This window comes from Mustela nigripes, chromosome 18 (assembly GCF_022355385.1).
Source record: "Mustela nigripes isolate SB6536 chromosome 18, MUSNIG.SB6536, whole genome shotgun sequence".
NCBI classification, from domain to species: Eukaryota; Metazoa; Chordata; class Mammalia; order Carnivora; family Mustelidae; genus Mustela; species Mustela nigripes.
This window is the reverse complement of record NC_081574.1, coordinates 19,989,014-20,006,823: the sequence shown is the minus strand read 5'-3', so window position 1 is coordinate 20,006,823 and position 17,810 is coordinate 19,989,014. Positions and strand designations below refer to the sequence as shown.

Genomic DNA, 17,810 nt, shown 5'->3' with positions numbered 1-17,810 from the left:
GGTATAGTTTACATATAAAATTCTAAGATATTTAAAATGTACATTGTGGTGATTTTATATATGTATACATTGTGATAGCATACCCCCATCTAGTTAATTTACATATCCATACCAAACATACCTTTCTTTTTTGTTTAAATATTTAAGTTCTGCCATTTAACAAATTTCAATTACACAATACAGTTATCCTCTTATAGTGATCACATTTTACGTTAAATCCTCAAACCTTTTTATTATATCTATAAATTTATATCCTTTTACCAAAGTCTCCCTATTTCCCCCACCCCAGAGGCCCTAGCAATCACTTATCTACTCTTTTTTTATGACCTTGACTTTTTTTTTCTTTCAGTTCCTACATGGAAGTGACACCTTGTGGTATTTGTCTTTCTCTGTCCAACTTATTTCACGTAGCATTAAGGTCAGGGTCCATGCATGTTGTTGTAAATGGCAGCCTTTTCTTCTTTCTCATGGCTGAATAATATTCCACTTTATATATGTGTATGTATTTTGTCATAGTTATACACAACACACAAATGTATATGGATTATGTTTATACAATATCTTCTGTATCAGTTCATCCATTGACAAACATTTAGGTTGTTTCACATCTTGGCTATTGTAAATAATGCTGCACTGATATATTTTTTTAAGATTTTATTTATTTATTTGACAGAGAGAGAGATCACAAGTAGGCAGAGAGGCAGGCAGAGAAAGAGGGGGAAACAAGCCCCCCCACCCCACCTGGAGCAGAGAGCCCAATGCAGGACTCGATCCCAAGACCTGAGATCATGACCTGAGCTGAAGGCAGAGGTTTAACCACCTACTGAGCCACACAGATGCTCCAGCAGTGGCATCTTTTTTGATATCCTGTCTTTATTTCTTTTGGATATATACCCATAAATTGGATTGCTGGATCACTTAATAGATTTTAAAAGTTTCTTGAATCTTCATAATGTTTCCCAGAGTTGCTACACTGATTTGAACTCCCACCAGTAGTGCAAATGATTCCTTTTTCTCCACATCCAAGTCTACATGTGTTATCCCTTGTCTTTCTGATGATAGTCATTCTAATAAGTGTGGGTTGATGTCTCATAGCTTTGATTTACGTTTCCCTCGTGATTAGTAATGTTGAGTACTTTCTCACATACCTGTTGGCCATTTATGTGCCTTCTTTGGAAAAAAAAAATCTCTCTTCAGGTCCTCTATTCATTTTTCAGTTGATTGGTTTTTTGTTTGTATGTGTATTTGTGTGTGTGTGTTTGTTTTGTTTTGTTTTGGTTTTGGTTTTTTTGCTGTTGAGTTGTATGAATCCTTTATATGTTTTGCATGCCAAAACCTTATCATATATATGCCATGCAAATATTCTGTCCCATTCTTTAGGTTGCCTTTTCATTTTGTTGTTCTCACTGCTGTGCAAATGCTTTTTACCTGGATGCAGTCCTATTTCTTTATTTTTGCTTTTGTTGTCTTTGCTCTTGGTGTCAAATTTAAAAAAAAATCATTATCAAGACCAATGTCAAGAAGCTTATAGCCTATATTTTTTCTTCTAGGACTTTTATGGTTTCAGGTCTTGCACTCAAGTCTTTAGTCCATTTTGAGTTGGTTTCTGTTTGTGATGTAAGACAAGGGTCCATTTTCACCTTTTTGAATGTGGAAGCCCATTCCTAACACCACTTATTCAATAGTCTGTCTTCTCCATTGTATATCCGTAGTTCCTTTGTTTTAATTAATTATATATGCATGTATATATTTCGGGGTTTCAGTTCTGTTCTGCTGATCTATGTAACTGTTTTTAATGCCAATATCATATAGTTTGATTACTGTAGATTCATAGCACAATTTGAAGTCAAGACATGTGATGCCCCTAGCTTTGTTCTTGGTCAAGATTGCTTTGGCTACTATAGATGGATCGTTTTACTTTTGTGAAAATGGTCATTGGAATTTCATAGGGATGTCACTGAATCTGTAGATCACTTTAAGTAGTATGGACATTTTTTTTAATAGTATGGGCATCTTAACAATGTTGATTCTTCTAGTCCATGAGCATAGAATACCTTTCCATTATTTGTGCCTTATTCAGTGTCTTTCATCAGTGTTCTATAGTTTCCAGTGCCCTTATCTTTTATATCCTTGCTTAAATTTATTCCTAGGTATTTTATTCTTTTTGATGCAATTGTAAATGGAATTTTAAAAAATTTCTCTCTCATTAGTAGAATATAGAAATACAACTGATTATTTGGTATTGAATTTGTATGCTATAACTTTACTGAATGCATTTATTACTTCCAGCAGTTTGTGTGTGTGTGTATGTGTGTAATCTTTCAGGGTTTCCATATCTAATATCAACTCATCTGCAAATGAAGACAGTTTTACTTTTTCCTTTCCAATTTGGGATGACTTGTCCTTCTTTATCTTGCCTAATTGCTCTCTCTAGGACTATGTTGAATAAAACTAGTGAGAGTGGGCATCCTTATTTTGTTCAACTTAGAGGTAAAACTTTCAGCTTTTTACTGTTGAGTATTTTATTAGTTCTGAGCTTGTTACATATGGTCTTTACTATGTTGAGACATGTTCTTTCTATTCCAAGTTTGTTGAGAAAGTTGAATTTTGTCAAATGCTTTTTCTGAATCTATTGACATGATCACATGAATTGTACTCTCTTTTTTATTAATGTGATATATTACCTTAATTGATTTGTCTATACTGTACCATTCTTGCATCCACTTTATCATTGTGCATAATCTTGTTAATGTATTATTGAATTTCATTTGCTGATATTTGCTCCAGATTTTTGCATCTCTGTTCATTAGGAATATTTGCCTATAACTTTCTATTCTTTTGGTATCCTGGTCTGATTTTGGTATCAGGGAAATCCTGGCCTCATAAAATGAGATTGGAAATAATTTCTGCCTCTTCATTTCTTGGAAGAGTTTGTGAAGGCTTGCCATTAAATTTTCTTTAAAGATTTAAGAAGAATTCACCAGTGAAATCATCTTTTCCTAGACTTTTATCTGTCAAAATATTTTTGATTACTGAATCAGTCTCCTTACTAGAAATTGTTCTGTTAAGATTTTTTAGTTTTTAATTATTCAGGAGTAGGTTGTATGTTTTTAGGAATTTATCCATTTATCCTAGGTTATACAATTTGTTGGTATATAATTGTATATAGAAGTTTCTTATGATCGTTTGTATTTGTGTCATATCAGTTGTAATGTCACCTCTTTTATTTCTAGTTTTTTTTAGAACTCTCTTTTTTTCTCTGTAGTTTCTAGTTAAAAGTTTGTTTGTTTGTTTTTCTAAAATGAACTCTTAGTTTCATTGTTCTTTTCTATTGCCTTTTTCATCTCTATTTCATTTATTTCCACCTGATCTTTGTAATTCCTTTGCTTCTGCTAACTTTGGACTTAGTTTGTTGTTCTTTTCCTAGTTCCTTCAGGTGTAATGTTAGGTCGTTTATTTGAGATCATTCTTTTTTCTTAATGTAGGCATTTATTGCAGTGAAATTCCTTCTAAGAATTGCTTTTGCTATATCACCAAAGTTTTAGAGGTGTTGTTGTTCAAATAATTTATCTCAAGATATATATGTATTTAATTTCTTTTTTGATTTCTTCTTTGATCCATTGTTTATTCAGTAGCATATTGTTTAATCTTCACATATGAAATAAATAACATATGCATTTCATTAAAGTCTTTTTCTGGAGTTCTATCTTGTTGCTTTGTTTGATACATAGTTCTCTGTATTTATTTTTTCATTCTCTGTGTTGGTTTCTGCACTTAGATGAAATAGCCATCTCTCCCAGTCTTGATGGAGTGATCACATATAAACTTATGAATCAGTCCAACCCAAGCTTTCTGTTGGCTTTCAAACTTTTGGATTTTCCAAGCTGCCTTCTATGTTTTTAGTGGCTCTTGGTAGTTGATGGTGTGCCACAACCTGTCATTGTCCCAAAAGGTAGAATCTCAGTCAGCACCTAGATACAGGCTAATTGGAAGCTGGACCCTCAGACAGCAGTTTTTAAAGCATGCAAATAAGTCTCTTTCAGGGAAAGACTGGGAAATGAGTGTTTCTTTCTGTTCCCTCTGTGCTGAACCCCAGCAGCATAGCTAATCAAAAATTCTTTCTTTATTTGCTAAAGTTCTGTGGGATCCACAAATGCAAGCCTTACTGTCCGCTAGATCAAGAAGTGTGCCCCTGGGAGGCTTCTGCAAATCCCAGGGCTCCAATTGTGTGAAAAGCTCCTTTTGGGGGCACCTAGGTGGGTCAGTCAGTCGAGTGTCTGCCCTCAGCTCAGGTCATGATCCCGGACTTCCCAGGATCAAGCCCTGCATGGGACTCCTTGCTCAGCCGGGAGTCTGCTTCTCCCTCTGCCCCTCCACCAAGGCCCTGGGAGCAAGTGTGCACTTGTTACTGTTCAATGTGCCAATCACACGTGTTTTCTATGGCTCTTCTGCTAAATGGGGCCTGACCTCTCTGTGTTGGGCAAACAGGTTTCTAGGTTCAGAACTTCAAGCCTGTCAATCAATTTGGTATCTGTCAGACAATTGAAGAAATAAAAAGAAACACATTTAAGAAGATAAGAAAAATGGTGAAGAAAACTTTAGGGCTTCTTAAGAATAGTAAACACAGTATGCAAAACTGAAATACACACACACACAAAAAAACAAAATAAAGGAAAATAATTGAATAACACACAAAACTGAGATAAGAGTTGAGATATAATCAAAGGTTTTCTTGTAAATAGCAATGTGGCAATTGTGAATAGCAATAATTAATAGTGGTGACTAGTCTGTTTTGTGTTAAGGTATACTATCTGACTATGAAGTTTTATTTTTCTTTTCTTTTATATTGTTTCAGCCAAAATTTTGATGACAACAACAAAAAATAAAAAGATTGAAAAATTTTAGGGAGTCAAATTAGTGCATAATAAAGGGTATAAGAAAGGCAGAATTGTTACAAGTTCAAAATCATAAGCTATTTAATACAGCTTAACAGGCTGGATTATAGTGTAGAATGTGAATGCAATAAATACAACAAGATTAATATGATCTGTACAGTAGCAATGCTGGAAGGAATTGTTAATAGCAAATGAAGAAAATATAATTCTGACAAATTACATTTGGTGCTCAGTCCTATGAATTGTGAAGCAGAAAATAAACCGTTATTCTGTAATCATATTGTGGTTGAGAAAGGTAAATGCTCTATATCACTATGGAAACAACTGCTAGTCATTTCAGCATAACAGTTGGACTATGTATTCAGTAAATTCAATATTCACTATTCTTAATTCTAAGTTGGAAGTTTAACAAATGGAAATCAAGCTCACATTACTCAAATTCAGGTTTATCCTACTTCTTGTCAACTGTGGCAATATAGAAATGGGTAGTTGAGATTTTGTGTTCATCAAGCCCTACAGCTGCCACTATATTAAGAAATAATTAAAATATGCAATTTCTTTATCACTTAAGCAAGGAAGGGACTAAATAATTGAATGTTGTTTTTAATGCTGTTTAGGTTCTAAAGGAGGTAAAATAGCTTAGACTGTAAAAAAAAAAGTATAATGAGATAAAAACCTCATATAGACAAAATTGAAAAAAAAATACATGGGGAGAAAATTATATCAACAACTGTAAATAAGAAAGCACTCACCAAACATTATTTCTTACTTCTTAGCAGTCAAAGCAATGAGTGGAATAAGATGAATTATATAATTCACTTTGCCCAGCTAGTAGGATATTTTTTTAAGATTTAAAAAAATTTTTTATTTATTTGACCAGACAGAGATCACAAGTAGGCAGAGAGGCAGGCAGAGAGGGGGGAAGCAGGCTCCCCGCTGAGCAGAGAGCCCAATGCAGGGCTCATCCCAGGACCCTGAGATCATGACCTGAGCCGAAGGCAGAGGCTTTAACACACTGAGCCACCCAGGCGCCCCTAGGATATTTGTTTTAAGATAAATTTATTTACTTATTTATTTATGTAAGAGAGATAGAGCACAACAGGGGGAGCAACAGGCAGAGGGAGAAGCAGACTCTTTGCTGAGCGAGGAGGCTGTTAGGGGATTCAATCCCAGGACTCTGGGATCATGACCTGAGCCAAAGACAGACACTTAACTAACCGAGCCACCCAGGTGTCCCATAGTGGGTCAGCTCTGCGCCTACTATGGAGCCTACTTGGGATTCACCTCTCTCTCTCTCTTTTTGCCTCCACTGACTCTAAATAAATAAATAAATAAATAAATATTTAAAATAGTAATAACTGTGCTCCTTTCATAGTCTGGCTATTTTAGGCATTGCAGCTATAAACATTGGGGTGCATGTGCCTCTTGAAATCACTATATTTATATCCTTCAGTTAAATACTTATCAATGCAGTTGCTGGGTCATAGGGTAGCTCTATTTTCAACTTTTTGAGGAAACTTCATACTGTTTCCAGAGTGGCTGCACCAGCTTGCATTCCCACCAACAGTGTAGGAGGGTTCCCCTTTCTCTGCATCCTCACCAACATATTTTGTTCCTGAGTTGTTCATTTTAGCCATTCTGACTGGTGGAGGTGGTATCTCATTGTGGTTTTAATTTGTATTTTCCTGATGCCAAGTGATGTTGATGATTGAATACTTTTAGTATGATGGTAAATGCCTTCATGGTATATATGCACTTAAGTTTTTTCCTTCCCTAGAATAAAATTCTGATGAAATCAGACATGTGTCCATCCTTACTCACCCTGGAATCCACATCACCTAGAAAAGCACCTACCACATGGTAGGTATAGTCTACAAAACTGGTACGAAAGGATTCGATTCAGGGAGGACACTAACCAGATTAAGAAAGAAAATGTACATTTCTTCAACAAATAATATTAAATATATGCTGAAACAAATCTGTGATAAATTACAAAAAAATTAAAATGTCAGTTTAAAATTCAAAGAAAAACCCAAATTTGTAGTGAGGTCTGAGTAATCAAAAGTGAAACATAATTTTAAATTGTTATTTGACTATATAAAAAGAAAACCGGGAATGCCTGGGTGGCTCAGCTGGTTAAACGACTGCCTTTAGATCAGGTCATGATCCCAGGGTCCTGGGATAGAGCCCCGAATTGGCTCCCTACTCCGTGGGGGGTCTACATCTCCCTTTCTTCTGCTGCTCCCCTTGCGTGTGCTCTCCTGCTTTCTCGCTGTCCAAAAAAAAAAAAAAATCTTAAAAGAAAAAAAGAAAAGAAAGCCATCATTGGCCTCTAATGCTAGGAACATTTTCCTATTAGCAGACCAGGTGAATTGACATTGAAATAATAAAGAAGTACACCTGATTTAACATTATCAGATTTCATATGTGTATTTAATAATATAACTTATCCTCATTGTTTTTCAACTTATTTTTGCCAACATGTAGACAAAGAACTATAGTAGTATTATGGTTCTGGAAGGAATATAAATGTTTATAATTTTCATAATGAAATAAAACTGTAGCTGGCAGAATGTAGGAGGTAATATTGAGGGAAGGACAAAAAAAAAATAATGATTACATTTGGATTACATTTGATGGAACAAAATCCAGGTATATATGCATTTCTTTTCAAAGCCGAAAGAAAAATCACTACATCAACAACAGTAATGATCATTCCAGAAGTAATTGAGGAGAGGAAGAGTGGTGATAAGAGTGATATATCTGCACTTGATGAATACAAACATTAAGTTATATATCTATTAACATAACTCCAAAAGAGTTCAAACTTGAACTATTTAAAATTTATATAAAGAATTTATATAAATTATAATAAATAATTTAAAATTAATTATAAATTAATAAAAAATAATAAATAATTTAGTAAATTAAATAAATCTAGGCCTCACTGCCTAGAGTTACTGAAGGAAGAAATTGATTGTGTTCCATTTTAGGCCATACTTGCCAATTGCACTAAGAATTGAATCAAAGATTCTTTAGGTCAATATTTAAACATCTGACATATTAGAATTACTTTTCCAACTACCCTCATTTTCGTCTCAGAAAACTCAAAGATAGGCTCTCATAGTATGAGCTCAAAAACAGCGGGAGCATGGAGGAAGAGCTCTCCCTGTGTCTTCCTTAGATGCGTTTTCTCCTTGAGGAAATTCAAGCAACCAGCTTGATCCTGATGGAGGAAAACATAGAAACAAACCAAAACCCCCAAGCCCACAACTGAGCCTTTTTCATACTCCTTCCATAACCTTCACCTGTTTGGGATCTCATTGGTGGCATGAAAATAGTGTTTAGTGTTACCCAAATGTACTTTTTTCCCCTCACAATAATATTTTATGCATTGTATGTAAGGACTTTTACATTCATTATTCTGTTTAATTTTCAATAAGCTATAAGGTGGTTATTGTTCTCCCCAAATTACAAAAAAAGAAATTAAGATTGAGATAGACTAAATGATAGACATAATTCCACGAAGCTAATAAATCGGCCAGATGTGCTGCCAGATTTTGCCTACTATAAAATGTTTGTTTTATAACACCAGTGTGCCTCTTGCGATGGTGATGAAAAATGCCTATTACAAGAATGTAACAAAATGATTAGCCATGATTTCAATACAAAAAATCATGGGATTTGACTTTTGAATTCAAGTAAAGGTGTCATTAATACCCATTTAATCTTTTCTCATTGTTGACCAATACCTACGGGCAACATTGTAAAGAAGGAACAGTTTTACTTCCTGCCTCAACTTTTCTCTGTCTCAGTCATGTGGAGCCTTTACCCTGCTTCTTGGCTATTCACAGTTACTGTGGAAACTCTTCATGAGTGCCACTGTGGGCTTGATGTAATTCAAGCATTCTCCTATTCTCCAGAACATGTCCTGGGATCGAGCCCCACGTTGGACTCTCTGCTCAGTGGGGAGCCTGCTTCCTCCTCTCTCTCTGCCTGCCTCTCTCCTTACTTGTGATCTCTGTCTGTCAACAATGTCCTTGTTCATTCTCCTAATTGTAACAAGGTTGTTTTTTTTCACAGTATTGAAAGTCTATGTTGACATGAAACACTAAGTAGAAGCTAAATATAGTTTTTCTATATTGAACAACTGTAAATTGCTTAATCTTTTAAATGTATACATATCTAATCCAATTTCTAGATATGTTAATTCTCAGGCAATATTCATCTTAAAAGAAGCCTTTGGAAATAATATTTCCTAATGTGGATATAAAAATATACTTTGAGGGGCACCTGAGTGGCTCAGTGGGTTAAAACCTCTGCCTTCGGCTCAGGTCATGATCCCAGGGTCCTGGGATCGAGCCCCACGTTGGACTCTCTGCTCAGTGGGGAGCCTGCTTCCTCCTCTCTCTCTGCCTGCCTCTCTCCTTACTTGTGATCTCTGTCTGTCAAATAAATAAATAAAACCTTAAAAAAAAAAAAGTATACTTTGATTGGAAGATCAGGTCATATGCACTATGGATAGGTTGGGTAATCTCCCTAAAAAGTATTAGAATGTTAAGAGAAATTGCCTTTCCTAAGTCACAGGCTTTTCTGGTGATAAAATTAAATAGCATATTGAAAAGTGCTTTGTAAATTATAAAATAAGTAAGCATGTTTCCATTATCCAAAAAAAAAAAAAGTGATTATAATGATTAGGTTTTCTTATATTGAATCAAGTCTGGAAAGAATATAGTTTTTGGCAACCAAAGTTTTGGCACTTCCAAATCCTGGGAGGCACACCGACCAGTTATATACACAGTCTGTGGATTCATTGTGAAATGCAGTGTGAGCAAATTCACGCACACCCATATCTGTCAAAGATTGAAGTGGTTTATCTGAAACTTTTTTAAAAATTGCAATATATGTTCTCACCCATTCCCTCAGGAAAAAAAAATCTAAATAAACAAAATATATCTTTTTTTAAACTAAATTTATTTATTTTCAGCATAACAGTATTCATTATTTTTTCACCACACCCAGTGCTCCATGCAATCCATGCCCTCTGTAATACCCACCACCTGGTACCCCAACCTCCCACCCCCCTGCCACTTCAAACCCCTCAGATTGTTTTTCAGAGTCCATAGTCTCTCATGATTCACCTCCCCTTCCAATTTCCCCCCACTCTCTTCTCCTCTCTAACTTTCCATGTCCTCCATGTTATTTGTTATGCTCCACAAATAAGTGAAACCATATGATAATTGACTCTCTCTGCTTGACTTATTTCACTCAGCATAATGTCTTCCAGTCCCATCCATGTTGCTACAAAAGTTGGGTATTCATCCTTTCTGATGGAGGCATAATACTCCATAGTTTATATGGACCACATCTTCCATATCCATTCGTCCGTTGAAGGGTATCTTGGTTCTTTCCATAGTTTGGTGACCATGGCCGTTGCTGCTATAAACATTGGGGTACAGATGGCCCTTCTTTTCACGACATCTATATCTTTGGGGTAAATACCCAGGAGTGCAATTGCAGGGTCATAGGGAAATTCTATTTTTAATTTTTTTGAGGAATCTCCACACTGTTCTCCAAAGAGGCTGCACCAACTTGCATTCCCACCAACAGTGTAAGAGGATTCCCCTTTCTCCACATCCCCTCCAACACATGTTGTTTCCTGTCTTGTTAATTTTGGCCATTCTAACTGGTGTAATGTGATATCTCAATGTGGTTTTAATTTGAATCTCCCTGAGGGCTAGTGATGATGAACATTTTTTCATGTGTCTGATAGCCATTTGCATGTCTTCATTGGAGAAGTGTCTGTTCATATCTTCTGCCCATTTTTTTATTTGATTGCCTGTTTTGTGTGTGTTGAGTTTGAGGAGTTCATTATAATCCTGGATATCAACCTTTTGTCTGTACTGTCATTTGCAAATATCTTCTCCCATTCTGTGGGTTGCCTCTTTGTTTTTTTTTTTTTTTTTTTTTTACTGTTTCCTTTGCTGTGCAGAAGCTTTTGATTTTGATGAAGTCCCAAAAGTTTATTTTTGCTTTTGTTTCCTTTGCCTTTGGAGACATATCTTGAAAGAAGTTGCTGTAGCTGATATTGAAGAGATTACTGCCTATGTTCTCCTCTAGGATTCTGATGGATTCCTGTCTCACGTTGAGGTCTTTTATCCATTTTGAGTTTATCTTTGTGTATGGTGTAAGAGAATGGTTGAGTTTCATTCTTCTACATATAGCTGTCCAGTTTTCCCAGAACAAAATATATCTTTAATAAATCCACTTTATTCTTAAGGAGCTCTTCAAAAGTGCTAAGCCTACACCTGAAACAAATGAAGAAAAGCTCAATGGAAGATGTCAATTAATTTATTGACACTAATTTTCTTATTAAGTAGGGTGGTATGATTTCTGTGACAACATGCACATTTTCTTAACTCAGTGCTTGGTTTTGCTCTTTTCAGAAGCAGCAAGAGATTAATTTATATTCAGATAACAAAAATAGTACATTTTAAAATAGTTACCTCATTAGCTCAGTCCTGTTTCTCAGTAATTTTCCTGTATATATTCTTATAATTAGAAAGCATAATGTACTTCTAGTATTTCTGGAAACATTCATATTCTGTTGTAATAAGCTGATTTTCTCAATTAATTTAAAGATGTATCAATTATAATCAATAATTTTGATACTTACATGGTTGAAAACTTGTATTTATATTTAAATGAATGGAGCACTTGTGAAGCACTATTACTAGTTCCCCTTTTCATTGATACTAAAGGACCCAATGAATAGACTATTACTTCTTTGAAATGCACTGAAATTACATAAAATTTCTACTATGGCCATTGTAAAAATACTCTTCTATTAATAAAAAAGTAACATAAGTATTAGGAAATTTTGTAAAATCTGCAAGTACCGCATTAAGTATAATTTTTCAAAATATTATTAAATGAACTAAAAAATGAACAATAGTGATTTTCTTGAAGTACTTTCCTAATTTTAAGTGTCTCTTTTAATCAGCATTTTTCAAAACAGTTATTTCAAAGTAGATTGTCAGTGATATTAAATCTTCCAGTTTTAATTTTATGAGCACAATTTCTTAAGTGCTTTATTTTAACAGTTGTTATGAAATGTGTCAAACAAATAACATATGTATTTATTTACCAACCTCTTTACATACTGGCCAGAAGATACTCTCTCCATTTTTTAAAATGTGCCTGAATGTACAACACTTTTGAGTATGACTGGCCAAACTTAACTGTTATGCTATTGTAGTAGATTAATCATAATTTATGCTTGTGTCTATAACATTGATTTGAGGTAGCATATCACATGTTTTTCTGCTGTCCTTAAACTAAATCCTTTTTGAATCCATGACCCATTATTACACTTGAGATGATTTGTAAATTTATCATATAATCTATGAAGTACTGATGGCCTTTTTATTTGCCTAATTATCTCAGGTATGTTTCAAAGCCTAACAATTAAAAACCCTCAGGCCCTACTCTAGGCATACACAATCAGAATCTCAGGATGGCACCCAAGAATCCAATTTAAACTCTTTAGGGAATTCTCATGGACACTCAGATGTGAGTAGCACTGATTTAGGATCATGAGGTCCAGAGTAGCACAAATATATGACATTTGTAAGTTAAACAACAACAAAAAAGAAACTGACAGTAGGTTAGAAATATAAAAATCAGTTTTGGTTTAAAAGATTCATGTGTCTGTGTGTATAGGTCATGGAGTTGCTTTTGGTTTTCTCTTCACTGCTTTCTAAACTCAAATTTCAAATTTCACTAAATATATAAGATTGCAAACATTCATCTGATATTAAAAATAACAGTCTTAGGGACCCAACTATTGTGAAACATATAAATATGAATCATGCCAATTTATTTTCATGGGTTATGAATTGAGAAAAAACACTAGATTAACTATCTAAAGTACAATAGGGGTGGAAAGCATCCTAACTGGAAAAGATTAAATAATGTGTTAACTCATTTAGCACATTTTATTGTAAATTTTCAAAGTTCTAGGACTCTAGATATATCAGAGAACAAAATAGACTGAAGAAAAAAATTCCCTTTTGGGGGGTTTATCATCTGTCTAAAAGATATGTGTATGAGCAGATTCATGAGACAGTTTCTGTATTTAGTATGCAGGTGTATTCTTCTAGGGTTGCAGAGGACAATTAAGCAGGTGGAGAGTGAGGAAACGTAATTTTGGTGCTCTAAGATAAAAAGAGATGGGGAGAAAGCAGTATCATAGGCACCATCTTTAGAAAATTTTACAATTTAAAGACTGACTGAAACCTAAGAAATCAACATGACCAGCATGAAATAGAAAAATACTTAACTTAGCATTATACTAAAATAACATCCAGAGATCTAACAGATTTTACTATGTACTCCTGAAATATCCATCTACCTTAAAGAAGATTTTTGTGTCCAATAGGACCCATCCAATTCACTTGTGAGGGGAATCCTAAAAAAAGGAATAAACTCTTTTCTTTTAACAAAAAAAGCAGAAAGAGATAAAAGTAACAGAATTTTCAAACTTAGTGAATAGAGAAATATATATTCTGTTATGCTTAAAAAGAAAGGCTAACATTAAGATATGAGAGGAGAGCTAATCATGACTATACAAAATGTGTTCTAGACTTCCTTTGAATTATCTGTACCCTTTGTGGACTGGTATAAAGTAATAATACCTAAGAGGTTGTCAGAGCAATATCATAAGAGCATATTTCCATATTACTGTGTTTCTCTGCTCAATGATACTATCTCATGTGACCTTATCAACAAGGAAAATTGTTGATTAGGATGCTGAGGTTAAAAAGCGAGTAATCACGGCTCCTGGGTGGCTCAGTCAGTTGAGCACCAGACTCTTGATTTTGAGATCATTTAAACAATGATCTCAGGGTCCTGAGATGGAGCCCCATGTTGGGCTCTGCGCTGACCATGGAGCCTGTTTGGGATTCACTTCTCTCTCTCCCCCTTTGTCCCTCCACTGACTCTAAATAAATAAATGAATAAATAAATAAATATTTAAAATAACAACTAATCAAAAATAAGAATTTATTATTAATAGTAGGAATTTGGTCAATTTTCTTAATGTCTTGATTTTATACAAAGCATAATAATTCTAAAATCTTAAGATTCTGAGGGGAAGTTTGACTTTTGCAATTTAAGATTTATTTATTTATTTTAGAGAGAGAGAGAGAAGGAGAGAGTGCAAGCAGTGGGAGGAGCAAAAGGCAAGGAAGAGAGAGAACCTCAAGCAGACTTCCTGCTGAGTGTGGAGCCCCACGGAGGGGATTGCTCAATCTCAGGACTCTGAGATCATGACCTGAACCAAAACCAAGAGTTATGGCTCAACCAAGTGAGGCACCCAGTTACCCCTGCAGTTCATAATAAAAGCCTAACACACAAGTTGTAAATGCTATTTGTCAGGGTTTTACTTTTGTCACATAATGCACCTGATTAAATGCCACTATTTAATAATAATTCACATAATAAAAAGCAATTTTTCTTATTTGTTGCCCACATCCATCAACTTTCCAATTGTCATTACTCTTGAAATTCAACTATTTTAATTAAAATTGTGTCATCCTTGTGGCTGTGGCTGGTATTTTGCTACCTTGTCATGGTGTGCGTCCTTAGTGAGCTTTTTAATATGCAGCCTAGGTGCGTGTTGAACACATTTACCCCAGTGAGAGATTCCCACCATGGTTGGCTGTAATATTTGATTAAAATGAATAGCTCAAGAAAATAAGGCTGAGTAAAAGGTTAGGTTACTCATTAAAATGCTTACTGTTGTGCACGTCTTTAAAGTTAATGCAGAGTATGTGTTTTTACCTGATGACTAGGTGAATTATTTAAACAGAACAGCTGCAAAAGGCAAGGCCTGGCAGCATTTATGCTGAGATTATCTATTTAAATTGGAAATGTAATTCATTTGAATATTTCACCACATTTTTGCATCCATATGAATTAGACATTCATATGTACACATAGTCAGGGATCCAAAGGGAAACAGACATAATTACAATAAATGCTGTTTATTAGATATAAACTATGGGCCAGACTCTCTACTAGGTACTTTATATACATTGTCTTTAACCCTAAAGGAAATAAAATATATGGGGATCTGAGCTATTGAATTTTATAGAAGAGGAAGCTGAGGCTTGGTTTCTCAGTCCTAAGAGTCTGGATTTGAGTCCAGGTCTATGAGATGATACCTCATGGTATTATTTTCATTACTGCCTTTCAGTGTCAGTTAGAATTTCATAATACCATACAGTACATATCATTATTTTCTGCAAATGGATTTTTGAATGTCAGCACTAAGCCCAACACTGGCTTTGGTGGAAGGATGTACATGGGGTTATAAACAGGACATGCATGTCCCTGAATTCGCAGAGAAAACAGTTTATTCTTACTCATTATTTTCTTTCCATGCATGCACCTCCCTCCTGTCAGCCTCTTTCAGTTTTTCTTCAGTGGTGTTATGTGATGGAAATAGTACTTGCTGGCTCTCCTCTGCTTAGATCACATGGGAATGTGTGGAATGTTTGTACTGGAAAGAGACCACAGTTCTAAGACTTGGTTGAGTTATTGTGTTTCACTGATGACTAACATTGAATGTATTTATATATAATCATGTAATTGTGGAATGCTACTATTGAAATAGTATTTATTCATGACATAAGTATTTAATGAATATTAACAATGCACTAGACATTTTGTTAGATGATGGGTATACAGTGCCTCATACCTATTATGAGATATGGCTTGTACCCTCAGAAAGTTTAGAGTTTTAGGGAAGTAATTTAAGAAATACATGATTCCTCTTGTGTTAACTTGGACTATATATACTACAGGCAGCAGAGTAAACTATTAAACATTTCATCTTCCCTTGGTTATGTCATTATAGACTTGATCTTGGTTTCAGCATAATTAGGCATTATGTGTAATGAGCCAAAAGTTTTCTATATTAAAGTGGCCATGAACTTAAAAATTCCCCTGAATGTTCATGTATTTTTTATGCCTTTTGGCTAAAAACAATGGTTTTTATGACAATATTTTGCAAAAATTTTTAAGATTTGTTTTTTTAAGGGCACAAATAATATTTTAAGAAAGAGTTCTTCATGTTATTTAAGAATTGCAGAGATTTTTCTAAGGGAAATATAGATTTAATAATATTAATATTATATATTATATTAATATTATGTTAATATAATATTAATAATCTAAATTAATGATAAGATTTAATTTAATAATATTATAAGAACATAAACAAAATGTTTATGTTCTTATAATATTATTAAATAAAATATTTCTAATTTAAAAAGTAAATCTGAAGAATAGCAAAAAACAAAACCTGTCAGTTGACTCAGTAATCACATTATTTTAATTGCACAATAAATGGTTTATAGTCTAAATATCCTTTAGCTTTTTAAAACAATTTCATCAAAATTCATAATTGTTTTGAAGAACACAGGAACTTCCTGACTCTTTTTTAAACTTGCTCTTAAAAAGAGAGAGAGGCAAATATCGAAGATAATGTCAACACCATCATTTGGTTTAAACTGACAAACTAAACGTCTCTATTTGTTTTAGCTTTTTCCCTAGAGATAAGCCATGCTCAGTTTGTGAAGAACTGGGCTTGAAATGGAAGCTTAATTGAAACTTCTGTTTATTTTTTATATTAACTTAGAATTACACAGGATACCCATTTTACAACCCCTAAATATAGTTTTGTCCTTTCACAAATGTTTAGAAGACAGTTATACTTGGAGATCCATTTGGGTTATTAAAAATCAATCCTTCCTTATCTTACCTTGTATTGTTACAAGATAAAAGTCAGTTTTGCCTTTCAGGGTCATCAAACCAATATACTCATAGCCAAGATATCCAAATAAATATCTTCTAATTAATTCATTAATTTTACTCTATCTCTGGTGAGAGCAGTAAACTCACTCTCATATACTAAGTCATATTCATTATAGCTGTAAATAAGTGTTCATAATTGGAAATGTTGTAGCAATATTTGTATATGGTAATCTATTTTCATATCAGTTTATATCCAATATATCTTGCAATATATATTCATCAATATATTTCATTTATGTAAGACTAAAAGTTTGTATTGAATCAAAATTCTCAACACGTGATTATTAGTATTTTGAGAAATTTGTTGGTTACCTTTAACTATTTTAACTTACCTATAATAACAGGAGTGTCGTAAAACACAAACATATTATTTTTAATATTCATGCAAATTTTTGGATCTAGCATGTCTGTACAGAGTAAAAGACACTATTTCTTGTTTCTCATTCTGACAAATTCAGTGAGGTCACATGTAGGACATTTTCATGAAAGTTAATCCACTTCTCTTTATCTGAAGTTCTGAGCCAGATGTCATTCTTGGTTACTGAAGGCTGGATGTCTAAACTGATCAAAATTGAGGACATAGAAATATCTACTTATTTGATGGTATGATCCATGTTCATTTCCAAACCACATGTTTTTAAAAGTTTTCATTTTAAGAAGTTCCCTCCTAAAGCCATACATTAGAATCTTTAAGGAGGAAGTATAATTTGAGAGTAGCTATTTTATTTTAATTTTCTTTTAAAATTTTTAAAAAGATTTTATTTATTTATTTATTTATTTGACACACAGAGATCACAAATAGGCAGAGAGGCAGGGGCAAGGGAAAGCAGGCTCCCGGCCAAGCGGAGATTCCCAGGACTGGCTGGCAGTAGAGACAGTGTGTCTATCAGGGTGGAGAATATTAGGACTGAAGACCTGCGAAATGACGGATTGGACATTACAAATGGGAAGAGTGGAGCAAAGGTGAATAAACAACTCCCAGGGCCTCAGAAGTGTTGCTCATAACATTAGGGCACATCTGTAAATAGCAGTTCG

At 34.2% G+C, this 17,810-nt stretch overlaps 1 protein-coding gene across 1 annotated transcript in view; it reads left to right on the top strand.

The window, feature by feature from the left end:
* The window catches only part of SGCZ (sarcoglycan zeta), a 462,338-nt gene that overhangs the window by 140,477 nt on the left and 304,051 nt on the right, over positions 1-17,810 (top strand). The window lies entirely within an intron of this gene.